At 36.8% G+C, this 16,953-nt stretch overlaps 1 protein-coding gene across 1 annotated transcript in view; it reads left to right on the top strand.

Moving 5' to 3' along the window:
• Nucleotides 1-16,953, top strand: part of LOC129790344 (uncharacterized) — a 130,728-nt gene that overhangs the window by 88,431 nt on the left and 25,344 nt on the right. The gene's annotated exons all lie outside the window — the stretch shown is intronic.

Raw genomic sequence — 16,953 nt, forward strand, 5'->3', positions numbered from 1 at the left:
GTCCCAACATTGAATCGTCTGCAAGACAAGATATTAAAATAAAAGATATTTTGTATGACTTTTCTTGATATTTTGAGCTTTTAATTGCCTTTTAGAGCTTGATGTGTGCTCTATAAATACTGTATTCAGGTAGATTATTTCAATATATTGAATTTTGCAAGGGGATGGTATAACCTGATTTTCTGTGAAGAAAAGTCACTTTTTGTTGAACAAAATGTATGAGGAATTCCCGAATCTCGCTCAATCTCCACCGATTCCCGAGAAAAATTTTAACTTTTTTTATATTAATAATGTTATTTCGATAATGAGATAGGGATCAATTGAAAGCTAATTAAATGTACTTTCGATTGCAAGTGGAATTGTGCAAACTGATCCCTTATTTTGATCGGAAGAACCTGCTGCCTCACGAAAAGTACTGATTTCTCGGGGTTGGGCATCCCCCTGGAATTTTGTAATTAAAAATCATTTTTCTTACGATTCATTTCGAAGATTTTAGAATATTTTTACAGGGTTCGATTTAAGACACTGTTCCTTACAATCAAATTACATGTGCACGTCATTGTGTACATTTTCAAGCATATCTGTGAGTGGCATCCAATAAATGCTTAATGCCGAAAGCTATACGGATGTCAATTATTGACTTCATTTTCCAATGGAATTTTCAGCACTCTTCTTTGATTTGGCAGTACCACAAAGGGGCTGCATATAACCCTTGTGGGTTCACCCATAGGGGATGCGATGGTTTGCTTGTCTCCGCAACTTTCATATGCATCCCCAACCCATGCCAATTGAGCCTACTTTTGGTATTTGAAGGAGTTATAAATAAATTAGACTTTATCGACCAGGCGCCTCCATCGATAGCACGTTTTCCTTTTAACTATTCATCCTATTATCTTTCTCTCCTAAGGGATACTGTAGCTTCCACATAGCTTCAAATGGCAATACAGTGTTGGTTTCGCATCAGTAATTCATTTAATCATCGTCAGGCACTGATGCCATTTGAAACGTGGTCTCAATTTTCCTTTAATTATGAGCTGCTTTCGCAATACATCGTTGGGGGGGTTTGTTGTTCGTTTCCCAGCTACTCAATCTCCCGTCCCTCATTTCGTTTCGCATATAGTGAGAAACGAACCATTCCTGATCACATACAAATCGGTGTGGCACGAAAGGTTCGTGGGTGGGTGGCAAATGGGATATCCCAATGAATTTCATGCGAAACGTGGACAACACCATCGAAACTATCTAAAAGGGAAAATGTGTGTGTGGGGGGTTGCGCTGTGCTTTTGTGGACGTGGGAAAATGTAATTTCACTCAAGAAGATCGTCTCACATTATTCGGCAAGCCATTTCCTGGTGATTGTTTTTCGATTTTATCTCAATTTATTCGACTTTATTTATTAAATAGAGAGCAAGTGACGTGTATAAGGGGGGGATAGCATGATGTGCGGGGGTGGATCGAATGGGGGAAACACTTAAACAAATCGAATGGATGATGGTTATTGCTGTTGCTTCTTGCCTTCTCCTTACACTTTTGCTCCAGAGAAAGAGAAATTGCAGGAGGTTGGCGGAACGAAGTGAATTGAAATAATGATGATTTTGGCCAATGAAATTGAGTGCCTCTTTTTCACTCTTTCTCCGCCTTTCACACAGTTTTCCTTTTCACCCCAACTACATAGCACACAGCAAGAAATCCCCGGACATGTTCTCAATGGGAAACAGAGTGGATGGTTTTGGATGTGGTGGGAGAGAGATTCCCATACAACAATGTGTGTTGTCTGTTTGTGAAAAGTGGTGTTGCGCCAAAGAAAAATTTCTTCTGATATAAAAGCGATATCCGTTTCTGATTTCCGTTTTCGTCTATCTTGAAAAATATTGTCGGAGGGGGTTCTTTTGCTACTTCTCTTCCGTATACATCCACACTCATCCGCTCACAAAGCATCTCATGGGGGCTTCCGTTGCTCCAGCTACAGGTCATTGGGCCAATAGGTAGAGAAATGCTACAATCGATGAGACTTTTCTACTATATCAACTTTTGGAGTATCGATTCCATTTACCTTGTGCTGAATTTCCTACAATAAGTTACGTTTTCTTCCGAGAAATACGCTGGAAAAAATTTATGTGGGGGGGGGGGGGTGGAATTTTTTTTTGGAAGGAGAACGCGCGACTCCATCGGCATTTTTTCCTTCAAGTACCTTAGCCCTGTATTCCTTTGTGCGACAGAATGAAGTAAAAAAAATCTCGTCTATGTTATTCAATATCTCAGGCGATGGTAGGTGAAAGCTCGTCCTTTTCAGTGATTTTTCTCCCAGGATTTTTTTCTCCTTCGCCCATTATTCTTTTACCGAAGTAGCATCATCATCGGGGCAGACTGTCATTATCCTGTGGTGGAAAGCAACGAAATGACAGCAACACATTCATCAATGGAATCCATTGTTGAAATCGCTCAATTGTTTGGACTAATTGAACCGTAATTGATACGTCATCAGTATATCATTTTCCTCTCACAGCCCGCACATATATAGCATCTCTGGGCACAACAAACGGAAGGGAAGCGAGCGAGAACAATCGATATATGGACCGGAAACGAAGAAACTCACTTCCCCATTCGTCCTAACAGTATATTCGCATTATGTAACTGAAATGCACCCAGTAGAGAGTGTCAGAATCCAGTGCCGACCTATTGGGTAAAAGGGAGGGGGGTTAGGGGTAGGTTTGTGTGTTCGATGTGGGGGTTCATGTGGAAAATGCGCTCGAATAAAAGGAAGCTCAATCAGGGGTGAGACTATTAATTAAACTTATATCGATTTGCTCTTTGGAAATGGATGGATAGAGCTGCATTATTTAGTCCAATTGTCTATTAAATAGTATCTGTGGTGTGAGATAGGTGGAAAGGGGGAGAAGGGGATGAATTAGTGAAGTTTTCCAATTTATCTCTCGGTTCCCCATCCGAGTCTCTTTCATTTTCTCCTTTTTATTGTTTGGAGGAAAATACAATTAATTCGAAAATAGATTAAATTTAAGAATTATTCTTTTCTAAATTTTTATATTTAGATGCTTTTAGATTTTTTTTTTACAATATCTTTGTATAAAAAGCTTTTCTAGATGTTTTTATTTAAAAACCTTTCAAAAATAAGTTGACGGAAGAAATTTTTCCTCAAACGGCGTATGCAATTCATTTCATCGTATATTAAATATGTTATGGATTTTTCAAATTTTCTGTATTTCCCGGGCATATTTTGTTAAAAATTAAAATACTATTTAAAGGTAAAATTAAGCAACTTTCAGGAATTATATAAAAAAAGTATCAAAGCTCAAAAAATCACCTTGCATAGACAAATCAAACCTCTGCAATAAATTCAAACATTCCTTAACTTTCCATTTCTTTTTAATTCCAGGTAATATTAAACACCATAATAAGCTGCTGCCTTACCTGAAGTTTTCCACCACCAATTGTGAGGGTGCTATGGGTATGATAACCACAAATATTTATTAAATTTCTGCAATGAGGTAATTGCATTGCCACATGCTTGGAGTCCTATTAAATCTAATTGCTTTTAGCAAACACCAATGAAGGCCACTTACGTTTGAATTGAAAATGCTGCGAGAACGTTTCTAAATAGTGGCGTAGAAATCCACTTGAGCAGCACAACGTGGAAGTGAGAAGAGGACAATAAAATTTTATACAGATCGTGAGATTAATCAATAAATTTCGGGAAGATCATCAAAAGCAGAAGTTTCGGAATTGGGTATGCGGATTTGATATTCGTGTGCAATTGGAGTTGAAAGCAATTTTAATCTATTTTTATGTGATTGCGTGATTCCTCCACGAACGAGGAATCATCGGTACCGAATCACAATTAAGCATGTCCCATAGTCCACCCTGTGTGGGGGGTGGTGGTGGTGAAAGTTCATCGGCTAACAAGTGATTGTTTAAGTTGGACGCAGAGACACTCCAAATGTGACGACTTTTATGGCCCCGAACAGGGGACTTGAGCTTTTTTTATGGCAATGGCAAACGATGGCAAAGTGGAAATAATGGGGATGTCGATTTGCTCCCTCTGAATCCCCAATATCCACCCCATTGTATCCCATAACCCCCGCCCCGAATTGCAAAAGATAAACTTGTGCCATTTGGGAAGAAGTATTTTGCACAACGGATAATTTAAATTCTCCTAATGAATTCCAACCACCCACACCCAAACTCCCATTTTGTACTTAAACTGAGAAGAAGTTTAGCATTACATGCAAACTCCACAGGGAGTGAGAGAGAGATGAATCTGACAAATCGCGACATTCCTTCTGTGGTGCCTTCGTGTGCCATGTAAATCAAATAATCCACTCATTGCCACGTTCACATGTCACCAAAGTCAAATATTTTGGCTTTTGCTGACTAAACATGGAATTAATCTGTTAAGAAAATATTCTCTTCTGTGATCTTTCTGAGGTTCTCTCTTCAGCACCATTGCGAATAAATAGATAAATATTTACTCGCGATTTTGCTCTTGACTTTGCCTTTCAACTCAAACGTTGTGTATCAACACGCCTATTCAACAGGAATCGTGGGTGTTACATTGACTGAAAGTAAACTATAAACCAACTAACGGCCGCTATTGAAAGCAAGCTTGATAACAAATGGCTTAAAGTGCGAAGTTTCTCTTGAAAGATTTTTTGTTGTTATTGAATATTGTGAAAGAAAAAAGAATGTTTAGAAAACTTTGAATTTATTGCCAGTTGATATACGAACAAATCGAGCTTTGCAGCTTTTATGAAATAGATCAAAGCTTTTGTTGTAAATTTAATAATTTGACGCGCTTAATTAAAGAGAAGAGACACTTGGAGGAAAATTTGATTTTCTCTCAAATTTTTTTCTCACATCGAAGCTTTGATGAAAGCTGTGAAGCTTTATTATGATTGACTTAAAAATTAGGACAAGATGTACAATAGTTTGATTTTTTATGGAATCTTCCGAATTTAGGTTATGTTGAAAATTGAATATTTATTAGAAAATAAGAAAATTCAAAAACATAATAAATTTTAATCAAATTTTACAAGAAAGAAATTTTTTTTCCTGCTTTTCTCTTCTATTTTCATTCGCAAAATTTAGTTTGAAACTTATATGGAAAAGACTTTTTATATAAACATCACGGAATCACTTTAAAGTACAGCATGAACACGACATCTTCTCCTTAATATCCTCCATTACTCTCTGTCGTGTTGTTAAGAAACTTCCTGAAGGGAAAAAGAAGAGGAAAAAAAGAAGTTTCCATGCAGTGAGGATGGATTGTAAATAAACTATAAAAGCACGATTAGATGGTTGATAGGCGATGTCCCCGCACTTTTGCGCTATACACTCCTCTGTGCATCCTACATTGAGTACACCAAAGGGGGTTGGGGTGGAAGCGCACTGAAAAAAAAATTACGACCTAAAAACACTCTGTGTGGTGGTATTTATTAATTTCCCGACGGGGCGAGAATTGAGACATAGTGCCCACAGAAGGCAGGTGCGAATGGCACAAAATCCTCCCATGGGGAGATTGTGCTGAAACTTTTCACCCAATTTCCTCCTGAGCTTCATTTTAATGAAATCATGTCGAGGTGTATTATAATTCTTATCAGTATATGGCGAAGGGTGTGAGGGAGAAGGTGGGAAAAAAGAGCCAAAGTCACATCGTTTTTGCCATTCTGCAGGTCCAATGGCATCCATGGGGAGAATATGTATCTTATAGGTATGTATCCATTTCAATCCCGATGGAAACTGGGCCAGTATAAATAATTGAACTATCTGGGGTACGGCGGTGCAAGAGCCAGGTGACTTTTCTATACATATGGCGACACAGGCTATGGATTTTTTTGCACACTATGCTCCGTGGGATGTGTTTGCATAAATCGCTTCTCAGTGACGCCAACATTCCCCCACGCGATGATGGAACAAATTGGGAAAAATCAACAAAATAAATGTACATAGTACAGTAGTACTATTTTCCAATGCTATTTCCCACCCCTTGTGTTACCCCAGGTCGGAGATTTGAAATGTACATTTGAAAAATTCATGAAATGGACATATCTCACCCTCCTTGTAGATGGGAGAAGTTGTCGAGGCCGCTTCTGCATCGCGACGCGAATTGAGTCAACCTAAATCTGACGTGAACATATCCCTTCGTAGCAGAAGCTCTGCTACCTATGCTTTCCTAACGTTGATGAGATTCTTTACAGGGGTAGGGTTTAAAATTTCCTGACAATTTGAAAAAATCTTTTTGAAAAATTCAGAGAAATTCTTATCTATCCTTCTTCTTTGGCAAAAAAAGATTAATCTTATTAGGCATCAAAGAAAGTCACTCTACAAGCTCGCAACGCAAATAAATTAATCAAAGAAATCCTCATAATATGTATGAGAAAAAAGCTTCATTCACAAACCATTTTCTTTACTGAAAAATACAAAACAAATTGATTTTTTTCTTAAATTTAAAATTTCTTGTTTATGTACAATTCGTCAGTGCATTTTTGGTGCATTTGAGGAAAAAAGGTGCATTTAATGAAATTCATCCCTCTTCTCGTCTGCACGACTCGTCTTGATTTGTGTTGCTTTTAGTGAGACGAACGTGAGCACTTGAGAATATGTCTCTCTTACGGATTCCGCATCTGGTGTACCCAATATGTCTCAATCTGAGGGATATTTTTGAACATAAATTGCATGCAAAAAGTATTTGAAAACTCAAGAAAATGCATTCGTGCTTTCGGTGTTTTCATTGCATGAGAAGATGAAATCAAATGTCGGAAAAGACTTTCTGAAACCCCATTTAGCATTTTACCTTGTTTTACATTTCAATCCATTGCATCCCCTTTTTGGGTAGGGGGTGGGGTGATTCTGTTTTCTCTTATTTGCTGTTGAAAAAATCGTTATTAAACAAAAAAAGTTTCAAAAAGCTCAGTAAAAGTTTACCTATATAGTAAATGAGAGTTAAAAGAATAAAAATTAAACAAAAATCTATGACTTTTTAAAATAATTTTAAGGACTAATTAAAGAGGTTCATGAACCTCTATTCGTTAAATTATTTAAAAAAAAAAGTTAAAGGTCTAATACCGAAGGCTCAAAAACAAAAACTTATCAATCATAAATTTTCTTTCAAAGAATTGAATGAATTTTGTATGTCAACCCCTTGGCAGAAAACTCTTACAATTTCTGAGAAATTAAACGATGAAATAGGAATGAGAAAACAAATATGAAATCAAAATTAAATTCGCAAGAAAAGCTCCTTCGCAGTTTTCTGCAGAAAAGTGGGCCCATAAAGTTCTTCTTTTGATTCTTTTAATATTCCCTTTCCATGAGGCTCATTAATTTACCCGCATTTTCTGATCCTTTTCACCACATAATCAATCGATTATGTATTCTGTTTTTGGCAACTTCTTGGGGTCAATGAATTTCTAATGACCACCCCCGTATAGCTTCTCAAAAGAGAAAGTCACACAAGAAATAGGAATGGCAATTTTGTTTTAAAGTGAAAATCTCTGAAAGTTTGAAATTCTTGCGACATACAGAATGCTTTTCTCCGGAGATATTTCATGGTAAAACCTGAGCAAAAACTATATGGGCGCTATGGGTGCGGTTGAAACATAATGTACAAGTTTTGCTGTTGTTGAGTTTAGCAACAGTTTCAAAGGACTTTCGAGCATCTCTCCTCCACCATATCCTACCATATGCAGTGCTCTTGTTATCCATCTGGTGGTTAACTATTAATTGACTGTTAAGAGCAAAGTTTGCTTGATGTACAATTTTCATTCTTGTGCTCGTATTTTGGAAACAAGGCATCCTCGGAAGGCATGTTTCAAACTCCATATACACATACAGCGTAATCTTAGCTCATTGGATATCCTCAGGACGTAAAAATAAAAGAAGTTAGACGTGGGAAAAAAAGAGAAACACGCGAAAATAGGGCAAGAATCCAATCAGTTTCTTTTACTATATACACAACACACACACCAATTAAGCAGTGTGCAATGAGTTGATTTTCTGTCGAATCACATTGAGCATCATGGGGAAAGTTTTCATTAGATTTACTCCTACAGCTCACACTGGCTTACGCCTTAAGCTCCTCATGGATAAAGGCTAAATACACCCAAAGTAATACCATGGGCAGAGTCAGGGCAAAGAGAATATATAGTACATCGAATGGTGTTATTAACATTCTCCGTGTTGTTCCAAAACTCCAAATCACACGAAAAGATCCCATATATACAACACAATCCCTCTCCTATAACGTTCCCATTTACGATACAACCCCATTTCGAGCTCATTGACACTGATGGACTATAGGAAAAGCACAAAGCACAAAGTTTTGTTATTAAAAAAAGCCTAAGTAAGTTTTGTTTTCTTCCTCTTTTTTTCTATGTGTGACCTTTCGCCACAATTAATCGACAAATGGCAGTTCCTTCCAAGAGCTTTTTACTTCACCTTCCACACACTCGTAATCTCTATTAATTGACAATCATGTCAGAAAAATTCTTCATGTTTGTCGCTAGAGCTTTCTACTACGGTTACATGGGGGGTGTAGTAAATATCTATGTATGTATTTATGTATGATATGCGTGCTACCTAGATGGGGTGTATGTATGTATGTAAATAGTTGGAAATAATTGTTGAGCAACAACAAGACTCAGGTTGGTCTTTCGTTACTTTGGATATCCGTGTATATACATAATATGCCAGAGAGTGACGATGTGCTTCTAACGAGATTCATATTTACATGGCTACCAATCAGGTCACGCAAACACGAATGTACCCCCCTCTGAGATGCCCCAGTCCCTTAATTACCACCCACTTAAGGTGGGACTCTTAATTTGACGACGAGAAAACACAATGTTGAGGCTATAAATACAACAAGTGCCAATATTCTAATTATATATAACTCCAGAGAGCTTTCAGTTATGCAAAATATTTACATTAGAGTGCTGAAGAAGTACTTTATGGCTGAAGCTTTAACTTCTCAAAGAAATTTCTGGGAAAACTTTAAGATTACATCAAAAAGCGCATTAACTTTTGAGTTTTAAAATTGAATAATCTCTTTCTAGGAATCTGTGATAAATTTTAGAGAATTTATGGGAAAATGCATCCTCATTTTGCCACCCTTTCTCTTTGAATATGTATTATACATTTAAAAATATCCTTTTCTTTACTTACACCCGTTAGAAGAACTTTTAGACTGTGTAGGAAGTCGAAAGCTCATGAAAGCTCAACATTTTTCCCACGAAATAAGTGATGACATCTAGCTTGATATCGCCCCATCGCCTCATCATCACACAATTTATGTAAATATGATTTAACGTCCACTATTCCCATGAAAGTAATCCGATAAAAAAGGACTCACAGCCTCCGAAGATCCGTTCAGAGATAAAGGAGAAAAAAATAGATAAAATGTGAACTATCTTTCCATTGAATTATCCTCTCAAGAATATTTTCTACGTCCTTTTTTTTTCATTTTAATTTCCTCTTCCCTCCTTGCATCAGTTGCAAAATCTCTGCACAGCAGTGTGATAAAATGCAAATGCTAACTCTATCGTCCTAGCGTCTTGCTGTAAAGAATTACTTGGTTGAATCTACTTTCTTTTCGCGGTTGGAAATGATGTGAAATTCATTTAGTGATAAATTGCATCCCATCAGCGGTTCTTGCTCAACTCGAAAACTCCTTCAGTGTCTCTATTTTCGATGAGAGTGCACTGATGAACATTGCTGTTACATAACATTGTGCAAAGGCTCAAGATGCAGGTTCCCCAAGATTTGTCGTTTATTCATTCTCCTTTTTGGGTTGACGGAAGATTAATTATCCAAGGGAGAGAGAGAGCGGATAAAGCCATTTCGGAGGCGCAGTCTGCAATCCATATATTTTCAAGAGAAGGCGAAGGAATTAATGGGCCCACACACCATACCCACCAAGACAGGATATAACGGGAAGGATGTTACGCGAAGGAAGCAGACGGAAGCGTTTTGCGGGTGAGGTATTAGGATGAAAGCTCGTTTGATTAAATAGAAACAAATCACACGCGGAGTATTTAAGGACACCCCGTGCGCTTTGGATCCTCCAAGAGATCCTTAAAGGGAAAGAGAAAAGCATTAAGATTTTTCTGTGGCCACTCATTATGATTTATGTCCATCCCGACCTAATGTTTTCTCAAATCTCAATTTGTTTGAGCGCAATTAAATTCAATTTAATAACATTTTGCCCTCTTAATTATCTTGCCAAAATTAAGTTAGATTTTGCAGAAATTTTCTCCAAGTACCCCAAAATGTGAGATTGATGTATTTCCCACAGAGATCAGGGTTTGTTTCTAGGGGTGGAAGGAGAGTCCTAAAAATTCTGCAGATTTTGTACAAATTTCTAATAACAATAAAAGATAGCGAAGCAAGTGCAATAAAATAAATGTCGTTATTTGTTAGATTGTATGCACAATTGAGGTTTAACTTCCGACTCCCTCCCGCCCGGATGTGACTTCTGTTGGTCGCACAAAGAGCGTCCGATGGCACGTCCGGATAGTAAATAACCACCCATTTATATTTTTTACGGCTCTTCCTTGTATGTGTTGTCCACCAGTGGCATAGAAATACAATGCTGAATAAATTCTTCTATATGTGATACATTTGGAATTTTGTTTTGAATACACACAGGGTAGATTAGTAAGAGTTAAAAGAAATTTAAAGGAAATTTTTCATATTAAATTTCAATTTTAAACCGATATTGTGCAAAGAGTTTTTGAAGCCTTTAATTTAAACGAGACATTTTAACGTACTTTTAGCAAAGTCATTTGGAAATCCTCTCATACTTTTAGTAAGGAAAATTCGAAAAGTCAAAAAAATAACTCATGCATGTCCCGGGGAAAAGGACAAACATCACGAGTTAGTGAAAGAGCCATTTAAATTTATCGTCCCCGAAAGGACAAGAGCCGAAGCGTGGGGCGGTAGAAAAAAACCAACTGAAAGACATGAACTTGTCGCAGATTATTGTACAATAATTCGGATCAAGTGAATTCTAAAGTAGTCCACTGGCTATACCCTTTGGGGGCGCAAACGACCCAACTCCCCCTACCTCTGTGGCTGAAAGGGTTGCGATAATGATGCTCTGCCGCTTTTTTGTGCTCACCCTGACCCTATGCCGAACTCGTCCCGAGGAGTCGTTATGGGGGAAATTTGTTGCTCGTCCCCATCTCCAACCCCATCGAAAAGGACGAAAATAGCAAAAGAAGTGTCATTCCGGATGGGAGAGAAGGGTTGGGGCGAAATATGCTCAAAAGGGATCAGTGGGAAATTGAAACAAAAGAAGACAATGGAACTTTTTACTGTTTTCTTCACTTACACAAACCCCCAAATCCCTCGATGTTTTCGTCTGCGGAATAGAATCAGATCGTTTGAATTCAATTTTCAAGGAATTTTTCTTTTGCATATCGTGGTATGTTTTTTTCTTTCTTAAAGAAAAACATTTTTAAAAAAAATTAGAAAAATTTAAAATTATTTGGCAAAGTTTTTATAATGTAAATTCAATTAATTTAAAGAAAGTTTAGTAATTTCATTACAAAACATTGTAGCTTACTACCCTCATAATTGTGCATCGGAAATAGCATCACACCCTCAATAAACTCCTCACCTGTGCAATTTGTCTGTGAAGAAAAATGCGTGTACGCAGGAGAATCATCTCCGTGGGTTTGAGAGGAGGTTTTCTGTGGGCGTATGGAATCAGTGGATGTTGAGGTGGAAAAAGTGGTGGAATTTGTAAGATAAATCACTCGACACCACCCTCAATTTGACGTAGCTCTTTGGATGAATCCACCCCTAAATACAGAGTGACTGAATGATATTTTTGCGAGAAAGGGGTTATGGATTTGGTTTAGGAGTTACGCGCGCAGTATTTGCCTCGATGAAAAATGGCAAAATACGAGAGAACATGAATTATTTTTATTGTACAAAATTTCTGCAATGGGTGGTGTGCTCTAAAATATGGTTTATTGGGGGGTGGTATTAATCTCATTGCAAAAAGGGAGATTTTCTACACGCGCCCAAAATACCACAAAGAGGGGGTTTGTTGCTTTTGCCTCAGAATTCCCTTTCGCGTGTCAATCTATTCTCATTTATTTTGAAAACTTACCCCCTCGCATATACCCGAGAGATTCACCCCCTCATACCAATAAATGCCTCGAGATTATCTTCAGCAGTGTGTTCATGGTTAAATTCAACGATTATACGTTCTATTACTATAAAATACACGCGGAATTACTTAATTGTGGATTATTAAGCGACTTCGCTGATAAAACCGCGCCACCATCTTCGTGATCATGTCCCCCATCGAGATTGAGGCTTCTTCCTTCACCCCACACCATCCCCTTCAGTTTGTACGCCTCTCAAGGGGTGCGAAAGACATGGAGATAGTAGCAAAGAGAAATGCTGCTGTTTATCAATTTAATTGTGGTGAATTGTTTGCAAAGCTCAACACGATGAGGATGGAGGGACGAAGATGCGAATTGATTGCTATATGGGGGAGAAATCCCCTAAATTGTACCCGATAATCAATTACACAAGAGGGGGAAAACCAAAGCCACATATTTTTTTCACGTGGGTGGGATCTCACATAATTCATTATCCCAATTTCTCCTTATCAACCCACAATCATGAGACGATTAAATTTCATTTTGCTTTTCACGGAGATATTCTTCGACAATCAAGCGTGGGGGGTTAATTGAGATAACCTCCCCTCGAGCACCTTCCAATATTAAAGGAATAATTAGGGGAGTGTAAGTATTACTTTTATTGAGTTGTGGTTTATTTGAAATCCATAAATGGTTGTAACTGGCTGCGGTGTCGTTCATTAAGAAAGTTTTGATTGTTATCTGTGAATGTTGCTTTGGAAAAATGTATTTTTTTAAACATTTAATAAAAAACGAACTTTTGAATATTGTTAAGAGCTTGAGCTATTTAAGAAAGTTTTTTGAAAATAGTTTATAGATCTTAATTCAACCTTATTCAAGCCTTTAAATAGTTTTGTATGTGATTCTTTTCAACCCTCAGGGAGTTATCACACCTAAGCTCTAAGCTCTTGATGCTTAAGTTTTTACATGTAAAAGAACGATAAAAAATAGCGTTGTTGTCTCTCTCGTACTCACATAAAGGTTATGATGCTCAAGCACTTGGAGTTTAAGTTTGATAGCTCTGTTAATGCTGTTAATCATTCATTTTACAGTCATGTGTTAGATTCGGTGAGAGAAAGACGTGCTTGCACGAGCAAGCAAAATTGGGGGGTGAGAGATGTTAGCGATGGGGGAGAATAGTGGAAGATCATGAAGTTTTTAAAAATTATAAGAATTATGTTGAAAATATAAGTTTAAAGTGAATTAAGTGAATTATAGAAATTAATTTTATTAAAATGAATAATACGTTGTTGTAAGCTGGCGACGGAGCAAGCCTAACGGCTTTATTGAACTTTGATTTATATGAAGACAAAGGGGCTACACGGTTGATACTCTCTCTCTCTCTCTTCCAATGTGAGAGATTTGAGGAGACTGCAGAGCTAGGATCATCCCAAAAAACCGGATCTGGGTTTCCATTTCGTGTGAGAAATTGAATGCCGAGGCAGGAGTACAGTAGAGGAGAAAGTTTAATGCTGTGATGTCGATTGAGATCTGGATTGAATATGAAGGATAATTGTTAGAAATCTGGATTGAGGAGATGGAGCTTAAGTGAATATCACCGGGAATATTTCTTGAAGATTGCACAACGAAAAAATCGCCTGTATTCCGCCAAATGAAATTGAAAACGTCGCTTTAAAACCATGTTGAGATGCTATAGGGGAGGCATATTGGCATGTTGGAGATCGCTTCGGAGAGAAGAGTCAGACGTGATATTTGAAGAGATGAGGGCCCGCATTTCGTTGGTATTCTAGGATGTCTCTTCTTAGACAAAGTCAGATCGACATTAAAGCTGAGGAGAATAGATTTCGGAAGCTGAGTATAGTTCGAGAGGACTAGTGTGTAGTTTGAAGAGAAAGAAAACGCGTGTAGAAAACGAGAGTAAAATTGAATCAATTTAGTTAGAAAATAATTAAACTTTAGAAAGATCTATGATTTTGAAAGTATGACAGCGTTAGTTTTACGTTTTGAAGTTCTTTTGACTATTCATTTAGTCTGTCGCTTCATCGTGAAAAAAGGACCAAGGAAGACCTTGAATAACTTCCTTACTTTAACATGTGAGATGGGGAAAAGTATGTCAGATTTTGATAAGAGATATAGTTAGTAAAAGATATGACCAAATTCAATGTGAAAATAATGTAAAATGAGCATTGTATAATAGCCCAATTGGGCAGATTACAATAAATATTTTATTCATTCATTCATTCATTCATTCATTTTAAATATTTAAAATTTTTTTTATTAAATTTCTCATTTAAAAACATACAAAACTATCATAAAGTATTCCAAAAATATTGTTTGAAAGCACGAAAGTAATTTTGGTGTTGGAATGTTAAGGGTGGGTGAGAGTTTCGTAGAAAGAACTCGTGGAAATTGATCAGGGCTGCACTATCCGTTCAATGGAATAAAGTAGTATAGTTGTGCTGGACGGTGCAACAGTTCATTGAATGCTTATGCTTTCTGGCCCAAATGCCAAAACTGATAAGAAGGACGAACGAGGCGTGGGTGAAAGCTGGAAACTGGGTTGGAAGTTGAGAGTTTGCTGAACAGTACGATTACCTCTTGATGCAGAAAAAAAAACAACAAAAAAGCACGCGAGAGAGGAAGAATCGTACGAGAATGGTGAGAAAAGTGCAAAACGAGCCCTAGTGGGGTGGTGGGTGGATAAAAGTGAACCAAACGTACATTGAGAGAGATTGGAACGTGTGTCTGACTAAGAGATACGGGAAAAGTAATCTAATCCACTCTTGGATGTTATTGAGTTGGATATCTGAGAGACAGACGGAGGATGCTTTTCTAATAAACTTTTACTGTATGCTCGGGAGGAGGGCAGAGGGGGGGGGAAAGGCACTGGAATAAGGACCCAATCTATTGATTCTATCCCATTGGAGCACAACACTCACCCCTGTGTATGGCTTCCAAGTAAATAAAATGCCCACATAAATGGACGATATGCCAAGAACAAAATACTTTGCAGGTTTATTGGATTTTCATATTACATCGCCACTTAATGCTTCCACAAGCATAGCTATCGTTCTCTGGTACATACCATCGAATTTAATGTCATTAGTGATACCTCATTTGAGTTTAAACTTTGGCCAAATTCCAATGGCTAAGACTACTTCTATTAGTAGGGTTATGAAGTTGGTTCAGAAAGTTACTTTAATTTTAACTTTTCTCATAAAAAGCTCTTTTATACATATTTTTAGTATTTTAACTGAAGCACAGCGATTCTATACATAGTATTACATACTTCTAAAAGCTCTTTATATTTAAGCTATTTTCACATTCAATTTAACTGTAGGATTTTATAATTTAATTTTAATCAAATCCAAAGCGTTTTTATCAAAGCCCGATATGTGGGAAAGTTCTAGTGGAATTATCAGACTTTCTTAGCTGTTTGTTCATGTTTTGATCTGAAAGGAAAAACATTTGTGCCGACAATGAACGTTGTTTGGAAAAGAAAACACCAGGTGCATGTTTTTCAAGATTTTTCCGCAAGGGAAAACTCTCACGCAAACATACAACGCTCAATAAAATAATAAAGCGTTTTGCTTCGATGTTTTTCACGAATTTTCTCTTTTGCAAAGCACAAATTCATCATTCGGATAAACCAGAAAAGATCACTTTTTAGTTGTTCCTTATCTAGGCACAAGAATATTCTATCTAAATATTCTTATAACTTTCCACTCAAAAAATTTTTTATTGATGTCTGAAAGGAAAGAATTTTTCAAAAATATGTTTTTTTTTTATGTTGAATCTTCAACATTGATTATTTTTCTTGATAGGACGTTGTCTGGAATTCTATTTTCTACGGCATTTTGCATATTAAAAGCATCGAAAGGCATTGATTATATACATATTAGATGCACCAACCATGCTTATTATTTTAATGAGAGTGAAGAGTACAAAAGACATGCTACATAATATACCTGGAGCTTTATTATGCATTTTTATGCAATATTCCAATTGATTTTTATTGAATTATGTAGGAAAATACCTTGACAATTTTCCACGTGTAGCGGTGCACGACTTGCAATTAGAGCAATTTTCACTATCAATCATACAAGCATCAATTAGTGAATTAATTGCAAAATCCCAGCAACTATGTACAATAAGAAGGCTGTTTAGTAACATGATTGAGGAGGAGGGTCAAGTTGCAAACCAACATCGGGTAGGGAAATAAATAATTAAAAAAGAAAGAGTGGAGCTACAGTTAGAACCGGAATTGCGTGTGGAAATAATTTTCTTGAAACCCTTTCTCACGATAGTATGTAAATATTTGCTTTTACCCATGCCGTGTATTATATATTATGTGATATATATGAAAAATTTTACTCGCAACACTTCAAAAAGTCGCACATACAGTGCTATTTTTCAGCACAATGAGCAAGTTGAGAAACATTTTATTGGAAAAAATGAAAAATGAAGAACAATAAATTAAGTAGAAAATATATATTTCTATTTTATATGTGAAAAAGGGAATATGGGAGGTTTCTCCCAGAAAAAAGGAGGTCATGCAATGATTTAGAGACTAATCTCAGCGAAAAGTGAGTCGACATTTTAGTTTTAAGTGAAAATTTATGTGCTGTGCCATTATGAGATGAATTCATGTGCACTTGTCTGCATTAAAATGCTTTTTGGGTGTGAACAATGTGTTTCATACTAAAGGGGAAAAAATCTATTTAATAGATTTTCCACCATTTTTTTGGCATTTAAAGGATAAATTAAAATGAAAGTGGTTCGCCTTATCTATTGCACAGTTTGGAATATAGATGTAAATGGCATGGTT

This window comes from Lutzomyia longipalpis, chromosome 2 (genome assembly GCF_024334085.1).
Source record: "Lutzomyia longipalpis isolate SR_M1_2022 chromosome 2, ASM2433408v1".
Lineage (NCBI taxonomy): Eukaryota > Metazoa > Arthropoda > Insecta > Diptera > Psychodidae > Lutzomyia > Lutzomyia longipalpis.